The sequence below is a fragment of the Macaca mulatta genome, chromosome 13 (assembly GCF_049350105.2).
Source record: "Macaca mulatta isolate MMU2019108-1 chromosome 13, T2T-MMU8v2.0, whole genome shotgun sequence".
NCBI lineage: Eukaryota > Metazoa > Chordata > Mammalia > Primates > Cercopithecidae > Macaca > Macaca mulatta.
Genome location: NC_133418.1, coordinates 57603088 through 57618460, shown reverse-complemented (window position 1 = coordinate 57618460; position 15373 = coordinate 57603088). Strand labels below are relative to the sequence as shown.

The window sequence follows — 15373 nt, the reverse complement described above, 5'->3', positions numbered from 1 at the left end:
CCATGGAATGATATTTTTCAAAAAGAAAAGTAAACAATTAGCTTTACCTAGCTGACAGCAAAGCTGTTCAAATAATAAATAAATTTACTCTGATGGTTATGTAGATAAATATTAATGTGGTCTGGAAACATTTCCATAAGTTACATGGACATGAGTTAGCCCTAACAATGATATTGTAGAAGCATTAAGGCCTTTAAAAATAGTGATTAGGGAACAACATGGATCATCATTTTAAAATAACTCTTCTTCATGGCTTAAAGCACAACTGTTACCAACAATCATAACAACTCAAGTTTATGGTCATAGAGTCAGTTCACTGGCAGTTGCTGGACTGCCTGGCTCTCACATAGGATGCAGTAACTATCAATATGCCTCTACCATTCAAATAACACACACCCACCACAAATGCCTCTCAGAATTCATGCCACCCATGAACAGTCATTAACTTGGATGACCAGCACCTTGCTCAACCAAAATTAAATAACAAAATATTTAGTATACTTCAGTATGATTTAGTACCTACAAACATAGTGGTCATAAATCAGGAGAATTTCCCCAACAGGAAAGGCATAAATCTTCCAGTGCTCTTTTAGAAATCAAAACAGCTCATGCTATGGCCCAAACTGTCACGGGATCATGAAATTGTAGCGCTATGGGAACCTGGAACAGTGTGTACACCCATTTCTGTCCTCTTTTAAGAAGTCCCCTTTCAACAAGTACAGACACAGGAAAGACATGTTAGAGACCTCCAAAGAAGGAGTTTTTAGCAGTTTCTTTGGTTTCTTTAATTTACAAAATGCAATTAAATATTATATACATGTTCTCATGTACAGCTCCTCTTCCAAAAATTAACATAAAACTGTTTTTAGTGACTCTTAGGGATACAGTTGCTGACACAAATGGAACTTGAACTGCAGAGTGACTGAAACAATAAATTATTTCTTGCTTACATAACAGTCAAGGCAGATGTTTCTCATTGATGGTGGTGATTTTCCTCCATCTGAAGAAACACTTGGTGGTTCACTAACCAGAGTGACTGGGGCTCTCTCATCTTCAACACCAGTTCTTTTTCATTCTAGTCACCCAGAAGGGCTTAGAGCAGCATGTGTGGAAGATTTTCAAAGACCATGCCTGGAAGTGGTTTGCGTTACTTCCACTTGGGTGCCATCGCTTAGACTCTGTCCTATGGTGAATGTAGCTGCAAGGGAGGCTGGGAAGCATGGTTGTGGCTGTGTTCTCAGAAAGAAAGAAGACTATGCACAGGTGGCTATCCCTATCTCAGTTTCCTTTCCTCTACAGAAACTTTTCCCTGAGTTATCTGCATTTTGCATCTTGTTTCCCTCTAATTCTTCCCTAGTGCTTATCTGTGTTTTCATTTTGGCACAAATTTGTATTCCACAGAATTAAGATTCAGAAGTAAAGATAAAAGGGCAAGGAGGGAACTTACTCTGATATATTTCTCTCTCAGCTGATGCCTAGAACTGTGCTCTAACCTTTACTTTCACTTACAGCAGATGACTACTTCAGTTGACTTGAAACAGAAACCAACACATCATCATAGTTATCACCCATCATTTACAGGAATATCGCTAAATTGGCTTTTAATCTTCTCCTCTTCTCATTGCATCAAAAGCCTTATTTCCAACCGAATAACTATCTCCATAGATTACCTCTGAGTACTCTATGACCTCCAAACTAAAACAAACTAATACATTTACTCCTTTTCAGCAATATTCATCATCATCATAAAAACACATAGATGATATTTCTGGAAATTCACTCTCTGTATGCTGAATGTTTCCCAAGTTTGCTTATAAAATTTCTCATAAAATCTCTGTTTATCTCACTACGTCTTTTATCAGTATGACAGAGATCAAATCTAGGTTCCATATCTGAGAATAACTGAGAAGGTATGATAGATTTCCAAAAGAAAACAGTGTGCCTTAGTCCCCTTTAGACCCTAGAGACCATAGGCCCAACCAGGAACCTGAGCTACCCCTCTAAGGGACCCCATGAGGACTCAGCCAGAGTGAATTATAAGCTAAAGAAGTTGATGGCAGGACACCATAAAACTATATTTGAATGTTGCTTCCAATTACCCTGGAAGCTATCTTGGGTGCAACATATTCACTCAATGGAGTGCCTCTGTATTTTATGTGCTTTTCTGCCTACAGTCACTTACGTCAAGGAGGAAATTTTACCCATCCAAAACTTTAACCTTCATCAAAAAATTAAGAAACATTATTCCAGGCATTTTCTGAGTGCTTCATTTTATTCCACCATTTCTGAGTGAGTAGAAAGCATTTTCTGTAAGTTTTCCTACCCTAAATTTCACTTACCAACACTTCACCACTCTTCATTTTCTTTCTCTTTGTCTGCTGAATTTCTTTCTTCTCCCTCTAATGTATGGGGGATAGAACTGGTCCATGGAAGGGAAGAGAAACAGAAACCTTAAAGTGTTTCATTCCTAATTCTTTGTTCTCTCCTGTACCTCACCTGCACTCTAAAACTGGCTGCGGGGAGATATTTTAAGTTGGCCTTCTCCCTCTCATCTTCCTTTGCTCTCCAAATTTGTACAGATGGCAGCGACATGATGGATCCCACATAGATTTTATCCCATAAAACTAATGTCAGCAAGATCTCCAACTGTCAGTAAATATGTTATCAAGGGGTTGCTAACTGCTAGAAATTTATGTTAAATAGTACCGGGCTCTCCCTCCTTTATAGAACAGTTCTTGCCAGATTTCTAAACTTAAGGAACTCATGAATTAAGATACATATTCATGCTGAGAACAGCATACTCTTAAGGTTACAATACTTACCAATCCTACTCTTTCATCATAATTTGATTATCTCATTCTTAACACTGTCAGTATGGTGTTGAAGCAGAAGTAATTTTTTTTTTTCATCAGAGAACCCTAAGTTTACTTTTTTTTTTTTTTTTTTTTGAGACGGAGTCTCGCTCTGTCGCCCAGGCTGGAGTGCAGTGGCTGGATCTCAGCTCACTGCAAGCTCCGCCTCCCGGGTTCACGCCATTCTCCGGCCTCAGCCTCCCGAGTAGCTGGGACTACAGGCGCCCGCCACCTCGCCCGGCTAGTTTTTTTTTTGTATTTTTTAGTAGAGACGGGGTTTCACCGTGTTCGCCAGGATGGTCTCGATCTCCTGACCTCGTGATCTGCCCATCTCGGCCTCCCAAAGTGCTGGGATTACAGGCTTGAGCCACCGCGCCCGGCCGAGAACCCTAAGTTTAAATCCAGATTGCAACTTAATGATAATATATATAACCTTGGGCAAACTGTATATCACCTCTGAATCTCACTTTCTACATTTGTAAATTGAGAACAATAACTCCTACATTGTTGTTATTATTTATAAGTAGGAGCTAAATATGTGAACACATGGACACAAAGGAGGGAACAACAGACACTGGGTCCTACATGAGGGTGGATGATGGGAAGAGGAAGAGGGTCGGAAAATATAACTATTTGGGTACTAGGCTTAGTATCTGGGTGACAAAATAATCTGTATAACAAATGCATGTGACACAAGTTTACCTATATAAAAAACCTGCACATGTACCCCTGAACGTAAAAGTTAAAAAAATAATAAAAAGTCCTGTATTGTAAGGAGTGTTGATTAAATGACAGAGAGTACATGCCATGCTCAGCATTTTAAAGAGACTCAGAACTTTTCCTGGCACTAAGGACATCGTTAGGGCAGTAATCTTGTATCTGATCTCTGTATTAATAAATGAATGAATGAATGAGTGAATGAATGAATTGATCTAGTTAGTGTTCAATATTTTTTTAAGTTCAATGCACAACAGATAAGCATGGCATGTCAGTTATGCATTGTGCATTGTGTATCCTTAAGGCAGACAGACACTATCAGCTAAATGAAGCAAACTTTGAGTTAAGATAAGAAAAGTCACAAAATGTACAATCCATTGCTCAAACCATGCTTCAAAACCATTTGTTGAATGACAGCTGTTTCTGCAAACACCAGAGTCAAACTCCCCAGTGAAAGAGAGAATGCATGCTTTAAATACTGCTTTGTACACTGTCCTCTTTGAACCTCTAGTATAAGGATACAAAAAAAAAAAAATCCAGATGGATTACCATAAAAGTCTAGAAAAAGTGCACTCTACCTCACCCCCATAAACCCCATAAAATTACCTAGAATATCAGGTAAGAAACTCCAAGTTAATTGGAAACTGTTTAGAAAAAACTGAAACATTCTAACCAAGAATTCTGATCATTAGAAACTGATTTCTTAGCATTAGTTGAACCTGTATCTCAGGATGAGGAAGATGAGACTGCTTCCAGAGTTTCCCACTGCCTGTATTTCTATTTTGTATATCATAATCTGAGTGTAGAATACTTTTAATCATATACTGAATAATAATATGTTTTGTGGCAGATATAATTTATTCTTTTCTGTAAGTGTTTTGAGGATGCTTTCAATATTCTGACCTATGATTTCATTCTATTCAGGGCCAGATGCTCTTCCTACAGACTGAATCTCTGACATTTACAGTGGAATGGAACAGTGTCATAGGATTCCCTTAACAAAAGTGTTGCTGCAACATGAGCTTTAACAGGACCTTCCACTGAACGAGGGACACCTGTTTTAATGTTGTCTTGATTCTATTTGCTGATAGAAATGGAAGCAACAAAGATACAATAACTAGGTCTGTACACAAATGAAACCCGGCCATTTCTCTTCAATGGAGGCAGTCATAAAATGAAAGCAAAATTGAAGCATTTCACCTTTTTCTTTTGGTAAAATTCTCCCCATACTTATGAAGACTGTTGTCTTCATAATGTTTTTCAACATTCTGCCAAAGCTTACAATGGAGTCCAGTCGCATCCCCTAATTAACCCCTCTTAAAGTCTTCCAGCATTCTTGAAGTCTCTGGAGCTGTGCTACTGCTTCCAAGTAGCTAATGTGCTGTTATTTTACAACACTCTGCCAGAGTTGCTTTTGCTCAAACAGAAATCCTACTAGCTTTACCGTTTGACTGCCTGTAGTATGTAAAAAAAAAAAAAAAAAAAACCATAAACCAGATGGCGGAAATACAGAGTAATCTGTTTGGGAAGCCCAGGTTATAAATATGTGCATGTTGGGAAAGGGCAAAAAGTTGAGGTAAAGCAGCTGATGCAGCTTGCAGGCTGGGCTCCAATCACGGTCATTTTTAGACTAGTGCACTAAGAGATGTCTATATATTTATTTTCTATTGTATTTTCCCTCTCCTGCTCAGGAAAAATCCACTGGGGTTAACTGTGGATACTTTCCCACACTGGAAACCAAACTGAATCCTGACTTGGAAAGTTTAGCCCATGTTTTATCTGCATGAAGACATATTCTTCTGCTGGGATGGGACGGGGGGTGGGGGGCAGTGAGGTGTTGGGACTGGGACACATCGTACTGTGATGCAACCTGCTCCTTCCTTGACCATTCCCCGATATATATAAGGATCTCTCCTTATCCCAACATCTTCATCCAAGTGAACTAAGGTTAAAGTGAAAATAAAAGTTAAGCTTGAAAGAACAGATGCTCTAAAGCACAGCTTGTGTGTATGTTGGGGGTTGGGGAATGGGTAGGAGGGAGATGCAGTTCAGGAATGAAGAGTGAACCTTTACCTTTGTGCACGCTTCTGTGTGTGTGTGTGTGTGTGTGTGTGTGTGTGTGTGTGTGTGTGCAAGAGACCATTGCATTCATATGAATAGCAAGATCTTTCATGCTCCAGCTGTTGAATCACATCCTTCTCAGCTTCTGTGGTCTTTAAGAGTTGCAACCTGGCCAGCACTGATTAGCTTGGGCTATAAAAAGATTATCTTCAGTGATTATCCTGTTGTGCCTATGTAGTGCACTTTTCAGGCACAGTAGACAGACAGTTAAATGGATGTGGCCTGCCTCCTTGAGATTCGTGCTCTAGAACTAGCACCAACATTGCAATCAGACATTCTAAAAACCTACAAGCAACTGCACACCTTAGAGCCCTGCCCTCACCACTCTAAGGAAGAAACTTGAACACACTGTGCCACAACTCTAGCGCTCTCAGGCATATAGCCCACTGGGGGAAATGTTGATGCCTCTGACCATTTCAGTTCTGCTTCTCCAAGGGTTTCTGGGATCTCTCCCAAGTACTCTCAAAGATCTCTTCAGAACTCCCTTAGCTGCTTCCTGGGGCTTTCCTCTCTTCTCATTACTCCTGACCTCCACCACTGCCTGATGCTAGTGGCTGCAGCTACATTCCCGTTTTTCTCTCATGACCTCAGTCACACTGGTATAATCTCGCTGGGTCTGCTCCAGCAGCTGCTGCGTGAAGGTGAGGAGAGGATTCTCTTCCCACTGGCTTTATTCTTTATTGTTAAAGCACAAATGAGAGAGCTGTGTGCTTTCAGACTCTTCTTTAATTGTTTCCATCTTTCAGCTTTTTGTGCTTTCCTCCTCTTCTTGGGGTGAATCACAAATGCTGAAGAGCTGCACTGGGACAGAATTCAAGGGTCAAGCCCAGGGTTACAGCTGTGGCCAATATCAGCCCTCTTATTTGAGCTTCCCACTAGGGTCCAATGGCCTCCACCTTCCCACCAGACAGGGTGTCCAGAGAGTGCTTATATGGTTTGCAGGACTCTTCCCTGGGAGTAGCCATAAGCTCGAAGAGTCTTTTCAAAAAGTTCTTTGTCCTCTTACGTGCTGAGTTTTCAATGATTTTATAGTTTAAGCTGATGTTCTTGCATCCTTTCAATGTAAATACACTCCTTACAGATGTTCCATGTTATTCTTGAGGGTTCACTGTGATTGAGAGACATTCAGCCCTCCATAAAGTTACAGTACAAATTAATTATTTATGGTGGTAAATAATAAATGTTTTTTCACATTAACTTTAAAAAATGGGGTATTGTTGTAACTTTAAAGTGTTATTTAAAAAAAAAAAAAGAATAAAGTTTAAAGAAAAAAAAGAATAAAGTCAACGAGCAGCTTTTTAAGTTCTTAGGAGACTCTCCAAAATCCTCTTAAGAGCTCAAACAGGTACTCAAGACCCACAGCCATTTGGTGCTGGGTTCTTCTGCCTCTTGAATTATCTCAGCAAGACGAGCTCTTGCTCACCTTGGCTGAACTGTGCTCACCCAAAATTAATATGTTGAAGCTTTAACCCTCAATGTAACTGTATTGGAGGTAGGACCTTTAAGAGGTAATCAAGGTTAAATGCAGTCACGAGGGTGGGATCCTGAGCCAATAGAATTAGTCTGTTATAGGAAACACCAGAGGAGACTTCCTCTCCCCCTCTTCCCTCCCCTCTTCCCGTCTCCCTCTCCTTTTCTGTCTCCCTCTGAGAGCCACAGAGGAAAGGCCATGTGAGGTCTCAGCAAGAAGGCCACAGTCTACAAGCCAGAAAGGCAGCCCTTACCAGAGACCAGCCCTGCCAGACCTTGATCATGGACTCCTAGCCTCCAGAACTGTGAGAAAATTAATTTCTGTTGTTTAAGTCTATGGTATTTCGTTTTGGTAGCCCGAGGAGATGAATACAAACCCATCAATATGTATCTAGGATCTGCTTCAAACAGACTAATCAAATCTACATTTCTTCCTTTGAAGGAAGAGAAGCAGCAAATCACATTCCAAGTTGTCTTCATGAAAAACAGAGAGAGTCGACCTAATAGCTCAAGAAAGGTAGCATGGGTGAGGTGGGGTATAAAAGACATTTAATGTAAAGCCCTAATCAGAGGCAACGTGTAAAAGCAGAGAAAGCCAGATACCTTGGAGTAAGGAGAAAAAAAAGTAATTTATCAAGCCCCATAAATGTTCATTTTAGAGCCAAATACAAGTCTTTTTTGTCTGCGAACTATTTGTTGTTTACAGAATGAAGTCTGCCCTCTCTTGCAGTTCATTTATAGATACAGATTTGGGAACTGCAGGAGAATTTTCAAGGCAGGCTTTTTCTATTTTTCTTGCAAATCTTTCCACCTAGTTTAAAAGAAGACAGAAATCTTTCAGGTCTTTACCCATGTAAAAACAGAAGAATCTCTTTGGTAAAGAATTGGGTAATTTTTTCTGTTATATTTCTTCTCCCAGGTCCTTTGCCACCATGTTTCTTGCCTGAATTCTTCAGTCTTTGTAGGACAGTCCCTTCTGTTTTACTTCTAAGGTCTTCCCTGTGTGGAAAGCCATATATACTATTTTATTTGTGTAACTTTATCTTTCCATATGTAGATAAATTACAAATCTGTGTTTTCATCTCTATTCTTCTAAGTTTAAGCTTCATAAGTCCAAGAGTTTTCTAGATATTTCTAATAGACTATCACGTGTTAGCCATCTCACACATCCCATGTCCAAAATGGAAATCATGTTTTCCCCCAAATTGTTCCATCTCATGTACTCTAAGAATGTTTAATGACTCATCTATCCCTCAATCTCTCAAGCTAGATAGAATTCTCCAGGACACCTTCAACATGTCTCTCTTCTTGGCTGTGTTCAGCCCTATGCCCTACAGTCTACTCAGTCACCAAATACTTCACATATATACCTCAAAACTTGCAGTTCATGCTCTCTCACCATCACTGCCACTGCCTTAGCCCAAGTTTTCTTAATGTATTGCCTGGGTACCCCACAACCTTCTAGTTATCTCCCAGCCTCAATGCAACTATGACTAGTGCTTCCCTACTTAGACTTATATTTCACTTGAGTTCTCATTGGCTTTTATCCTAAGCTTTCTCCTGAAATTATTGTTATCACAGTCACCTGTTATCCCTTATATATGAAATCTAATTAATTCTTCTCAGACCTCATTATCATGGCTCCCTTCAGCATTTGATGTTGTTGTCTGCTCTTTTCATCAAAGTGTCTACTCCCAGATCTTGGACCTATTTTCCCCAGTTATTTTTCTACCTTATTATTTCTTCCCATCTCTTCTGTTGGTTCTTCTTCCTCTGCCCACCCTTTAAACTTTAGAGCTCTGGGGAGCTCTGTGGTCTTCTCTTTTTGTTTCACATGCTTCCCCAGGTGATCTTTTCTTCCACAGTTTCTGCCGCCCCTGGGAGTCCTCTTGATCCGGGCCTTTCCCTGAGTTGCACACAGTATTTTAAACTTCTAAATGAAAATCTGCAGTTTGATGTTGTCTCACAGAAACTCAAATCACAATGCTACAAACTAAACCCCATATCTGTTTCCCTCAACCTTCTTTACCTTAACTATTTCTTACCAAGAATTCTTGTTGGTATACAAAGCAGACACTCACTCATTAAACTTTTTAATAGAGTATATTGCCTAAAAAAGAAAAGTTCAAGTTCTTTAGTATGAGTGTATCTGGCACCTTTGAGGCCCAGTATCTCATTCCCTCAGCTCAACTCTGATTTCAGCGGGAGGTATTACCTGAAATAGGCTACATCCCTTACCAGAAGGCACCACTTGTCTTTCTACCCCAGTCTTCTCTGAAGCCACACGCTTGGCCAAGGCCCAAGCACAGGCCAAAAAAAACAATACTGTGGGGGAAGGAAGCTTATACTCCCTGGGGAAATCCTCAACTGATGGGAGATGCAGTTCAGTAGAGGAGTGACCGAGCATGGTGCTTCTTTATATATCGATATAACAGAATTTGTCTATTTTACTGTTGTTGGACATTTGAGTTGATGAGTCCATTGACTTCTGTATCTTTACCTAATAGATGTGTTTCATTATTATTTCTAATAGTTTTCCTATACATTCTTTTGGGATTTCATATAAGGAACCCTATTGCCTACAAATATTGATAGTTTTCTTTCTTTGCAATCATTATAATTTGTTTTTTCCTTGTCTTACTGTCCTGCGTAAGATGGTAACTAAAAAGGTGATGATAATATGTATTCTTTGTGTATTTCTGATTTTTTAAAAATTGCTTTATTTATTTATTTATTATTATACTTTAAGTTCTAGGGTACATGTGCATAACGTGCAGGTTTGTTACATATGTATACTTGTGCCATGTTGGTGTGCTGCACCCATCAACTCATCAGCACCCATCAACTCGTCATTTACATCAGGTATAACTCCCAATGCAATCCCTCCCCTCTCCCCCCTCCCCATGATAGGCCCTGGTGTGTGATGTTCCCTTTTAATTTTTCACCGCTAAAATGATGTTTTCTATGCTTTTTCTTCTATAGCTATCTTTCATTAGGATAGAGAAATTCTTATCTATTTCTAATTTTTCAAGAGTTTTTTAAAATCATGAATTAATGTTGTATTTTATAAAACACTATTCCTGCTTCATATTGAGTTGATTATATGGTTTTTCTCCTTTAATCTGTGAATGTGCTAATTATACTATTGATCTTTTAAATTTCAAACCCACCTTTTTTTTAGCACAACTGAGCTAAACCAACTTGATGGTTTTTACACATTCCTAGATTGGGTTTGAAAATATTTAGAATTTTTGCATTTGTGGTCATGAGTGAAATTGGCCTATAATTCTGATATTTGAAGCTTGTTACAGTAACCTCATATAAGTTGTTGGGGAGCATTTCCTTGTTTTCTGAAGGACTTTGTAAAAACAAATATTCGCTACTATCTGTTCCTAAAAATCCCTCTACATCCACTGTTTTATTCGTGGGATGATTTTTAGCTATTGAACCAGTTCCTTTAGAGGTTATAGGATAATTTAGGTTATTTTTTCTTGCTTTACTAATAACTTTAAAAATTGGTATTTTTCTTCCAATTTATTTAACTACATGTAAAATTTTACTGATGTATAGTTGTTTCTACCATTGCCTTTACTATCTTTTGAAATCTGTATTATATCTTTTTTAGTCATTCTTGAGGTTTGTCTTTTTAAAAAACCTTTATTTAACTCTTCTATTATAAATTCGTTTTCTAATTTATTCATTTCTGCCTTCAAAGTTTGTCCCTTTTGTATTTCCTTTGGGTCAATTCTATTTGGTTTTCACTTTTTAAGTTGAGTATTTAGCTCCCATATTCCCAAGCCTTTCTTATTTTCCAATGCATTGATTTAATGTTATACATTTTCCTCTAAGTATTGTTTTAGCTTCATTCTATTGGTTTTGATAAGTAGCACTTTCTTATTATTTGATCATGAGTACTTTCGATTCCCTCTATAATTTGGCTTTTACTGATAAAGTCAGTGAAAGGGTTTTTTCTTAGTTTGCAAGTATATAGTTATTCCAAAGAGATATTTTCATTGGTAATGACTAAACTACACTATTTGCAGATACGGTCCTTGAAAAATTATTTAGACATGCTTTGAAGACAATAAAGTGTTTAATTTTTATAAATGTCACAGTATGCTTGGAATTTATATTATTCTCCAGTAGCGGTAGTTGAGAGAAGGGGAATATTTTTACTTGTGTCTATTAGATTAAGATTATTAATTATACTTTTAAAATATTTTGTGAGTTTGTTTTTTGTCTTCTTTGATATATCTTATTTTACCAAGTAATTTAGTTATAATTTCTCTTTGTGTTGTTGATTTTTCTTTTATTTGTTTTGAAGTTGTGTTAAGGGCAAACAAGTTGAGAATTGTTAGCTTCCTGCTCACTTGGATATTATCAAGATGTAGTAATACGTTTTAGAATCAATATTGTTTAAAATGTTCATATTATCCAAAGCAATCTACAAATTCAATGCAACCTCTATCAAAATACCAAAAACTTTCTTCACAGAAATAGAAAAAATAATTCTAAAATACATATAAAACTACAAAAGAACCGTAATAGCCAAAGCCATCCTGAGCAACAAGAACAAAACTGGAGGAATCACATTACCTGACTTCAAATTATATTACAGAGCAATAGTAACCAAAACAACATGATACTATCATAAAAACAGACACATAGACCAATGAAAGAGTGGAGAAACAAATCCATTATCTACAATGAACTCATTTTCGAGAAAGGTGCTGAGAACATACACTGGGGAAAGGACAGTCTCTTTGATAAATGATGCTGGGAAAACTGGATATCCATAGGCAGAAGGAAAAAACCAGACATCTCTATTTCTCACCATATACAAAAATCAAATCAAAATGGATTAAAGACTTAAATCTAAGATCCCAAACCATGAAACTACTACAATAAAATATCGGGGAAGCTCTCCAGGACATTGGGCAGATTTCTTCTCACCCAGTTAAAATAGCTTGTATCCAAAAGTCAGGTAATAACAAATGCTGCCAGGGATATGGAATAAAGGGAACCCTTGTACACTGTTGGTGGAAGTGTAAATTAGTATAACCACTATGAAGAACAGTATGGAAGTTCCTCAAAAAACTAAAAATAGAACTATCATATGATCCAGCAACCTCCCTGCTAGGTATATATCCAAAAGAAAGGAAATCAGTATATAAAAGAAGTATCTGTACTATCATGTTTATTGCAGCACTATTCACAATAGCCAAGATTGCAACTGAAGTGTCCAGCCGCTGATGAATGGATAAAGAAAATATGGTACATATGCACAACGGAGTACTAATCAGCCATAAAAAGATTGAGCTCCTGTCTTGTAACAACATGGATGAAACTGGAGGACATTATGTTAAATGAAAGAAGTCAGGCACAGAAAGATAAACTTTGCATGTTCTCACTCATTTGTGGGAGCTAAAAATAAAAACAATTGAACTCATGGAGATAGAGAATAGAATGATGGTCACCAGAAGCTGGGAAGGGTAGTGGGGTAGGGGTAGGGATGGAGTGGGCAAATGGGTACAAAAATATAGTTAGAATGAATGAGAGCTATTATTTCATAGCACAATAGAGTGATTATAGCCTACAATAATTTATTGTACATTTAAAAATAAAATTTTATAGTTGTAAAGTTTGTAACACAAAGAAGTGATAAATGCTTAAGGTGATGAATAGCCCGTCAGGAAAAAAAAAAAAAAAAGTCTACCCTTTACCCTTTGTCTCAGTGGTTTCACCTGTAGAGTTTACCCAAAGGAAATTAGTCATGCAAATATGTGTGTTCAATAATATTTACTGCAGCATAGTTTATCATATGTTTAAAAGTTGAGATCCACCTAAATGTACTATAGTAGGAAATTGGTTTAAATGGTTCACCAAACAGTGGAATACTGGGCCACTATTATGAGTGATGTTGGCTCATGGGCTTCCTGATGTGTTTCAGTGAGAAGAAGACAACATCACTTATGTGATATTCCTGCCAAAAATGCATACACATCAGACATACCCACATTTAAGAATAGTCTACAGAATAACTGCCTGTATTCTTTTAAAATGTCAGTATAACAAAAGGCAAAGTAAGTCTAAGGAACTGTACCCATATTAAAAGAAACTAAAAAGACTTGACAACTAAATGCAATACATGATCCTGGATTAGATCTTAGGCCAAGGAAAAAAAAAGTTACAAAGGACATTATGAGGCAATTGGCAAAACTTTAATATGGACCATAGATTATATCATAATGTTACCTCAGTCTAAGTTTTCTGATTTTAATCATTGCACTGCGTTATGTGAAAGAATGTTTTTGTTGTTAGGAAATTCACATTGATGGGTTTAAGGTTAAGGGGGCATTTTGTGTGTAACTTACTGTCAGGTGGTTCAGAAAAAATACTAATGCATATTTATAGAAAAATAATGATAAAGCAAATGTGGTCAAATGATATCAATGGGTGAATCTGAGTGAAGAGTATCCTCAAATTCTTTTTAGTATTCTTGTCCGTTTTCTGTGAGTTTAGAAGTATTTCAAAATAAAGGCTAAAAAAAGAAGAAAGATGTAGTAACTCTTTTTTTTAATCTCTAGTGATGCTTTTCCTTTAAAGACTAATTTGTCTGACATTATAACTATATTAGATTCATTTTTCTTACCAGTTTTCTAGCATAATTTTCCCCACATTGTACTTTCATCCTTTTTGTGTCCTTATATACTCAATGTGTCTCAGTTTCTTATGTGTGTGCATATCATATATATCTATATGAAATTAGTAGCATATTTTACATGCTATTGTGTAGCCTTTTATTTTTAAAATGTCACGAATATTTCCATTTATTAATATGTTTCCAAAAATTAATAGCTATATAGTATACCATTCCATGTATGTACCCAGCTTTCAGATAAGTTTGTTTTCCTTAAGTTTTTACTATTATGAATAACATGATAAACTTTTTTATTTATACATATTTACAAATTCCTCAGATTGCTTCCTTATATAAATTTATAGAATAAAACTTTCCCATTTAAATATTTAAAAAAATATTTAGAGCACACAGTCATTTGAGAATATTCCCTATAGAAAAAAAGAAAAGCTAATACTTTCATCAGAAGTGTAAGAAGGTAGCCTGAGCAACGTAGTAAGGCCTTGTCTCTACTTAAAACTAAAAAACACATTAGCTGGGCGTGGTACCAGGGATCTGAGGTGGGAGGATTGCTTGAGTTCAGGAGGTCAAGGCTGAAGTGAGCCATAATTGCACCACAGCACTCCAGCGTGGGTGACATAGTGAGACCCTGTCTCACAAACCAAAAATGTATAAGAAGGTGATTTTTTTTCTCCACATCCTACTCAATATTAGCAGTATATAGTTTTTTTTATCCTTGCTATTGGGACAGGCAAAATTAAACAAATAAACAAAATAGAGTATCTTGGCATTTTATATATGGGAAATTTTCTGTCTTGTCTTAATTATATCTTGTACTCATTTCAGAAAAATGTTATTTTTGATGTGTAAGAAATCCATGAGACACCCTGTTCTATAATTTCAAAATATTTTTAAAAATTATTTACCCTTTAATAATAAATAACTTGTTATTTACCTTTTAATTTTGTTGATACTGTTTTTATGTACAGGTATTTGTTTTTATATTTCTTAATAATCTCTTTATTTGTGGTTTATCTCTTTGTTGTTATGCTTAGAATGACCTTCCCCTCTCCAAGATTACATGAATGTTCACTTAATTTTTTTAGAACATTTATGATTTTGCTTACGACATAAGGCATTCCTCTGTTTGGAATTTATTTATTCACTTATTTATTTTATATATTTTTTGAGATGAGTCTCACTCTGTTGCCCAGGCTGGAGTACAGTGGCATAATCTAGGCTCACTGCAACCTCTACCTCCCCAGTTCAAGTGATTCTCCTGCCTCAGCCTCCTGAGTAGCTGGGACCACAGGTACATGCCACCACATCTGGCTAATTTCTGTATTTTTAGTAGAGGTGGGGTTTCACCATGTTGTTCAGGCTGGTCTCGAACTCCTGACCTCAAGTGATAGCCTGCCTCAGCCTCCCAAAGTGCTGGGATTACAGATGTGAACCACTGCACCCTGCCTCTCTTTTGAATTTAAACTGACAAATTCTGTGAATACAATTTCTTTATCAGATAAGTAACCAAATGTTGAATCATCTTTAAAAAAAAAATTTCTTCCTCACTGGT

The 15373-nt window shown here is 37.1% G+C and overlaps 1 long non-coding RNA gene across 1 annotated transcript in view; it reads left to right on the top strand.

Moving 5' to 3' along the window:
* The first annotated feature begins 2150 nt into the window (after positions 1 to 2150).
* Positions 2151 to 15373, top strand: part of LOC144333599 (uncharacterized) — a 200146-nt gene continuing 186923 nt past the window's right edge. Inside the window, exon 1 of the long non-coding RNA XR_013402444.1 lies at positions 2151 to 7465. This is a non-coding gene — a long non-coding RNA (uncharacterized LOC144333599). The remainder of the gene's footprint in view (positions 7466 to 15373) is intronic.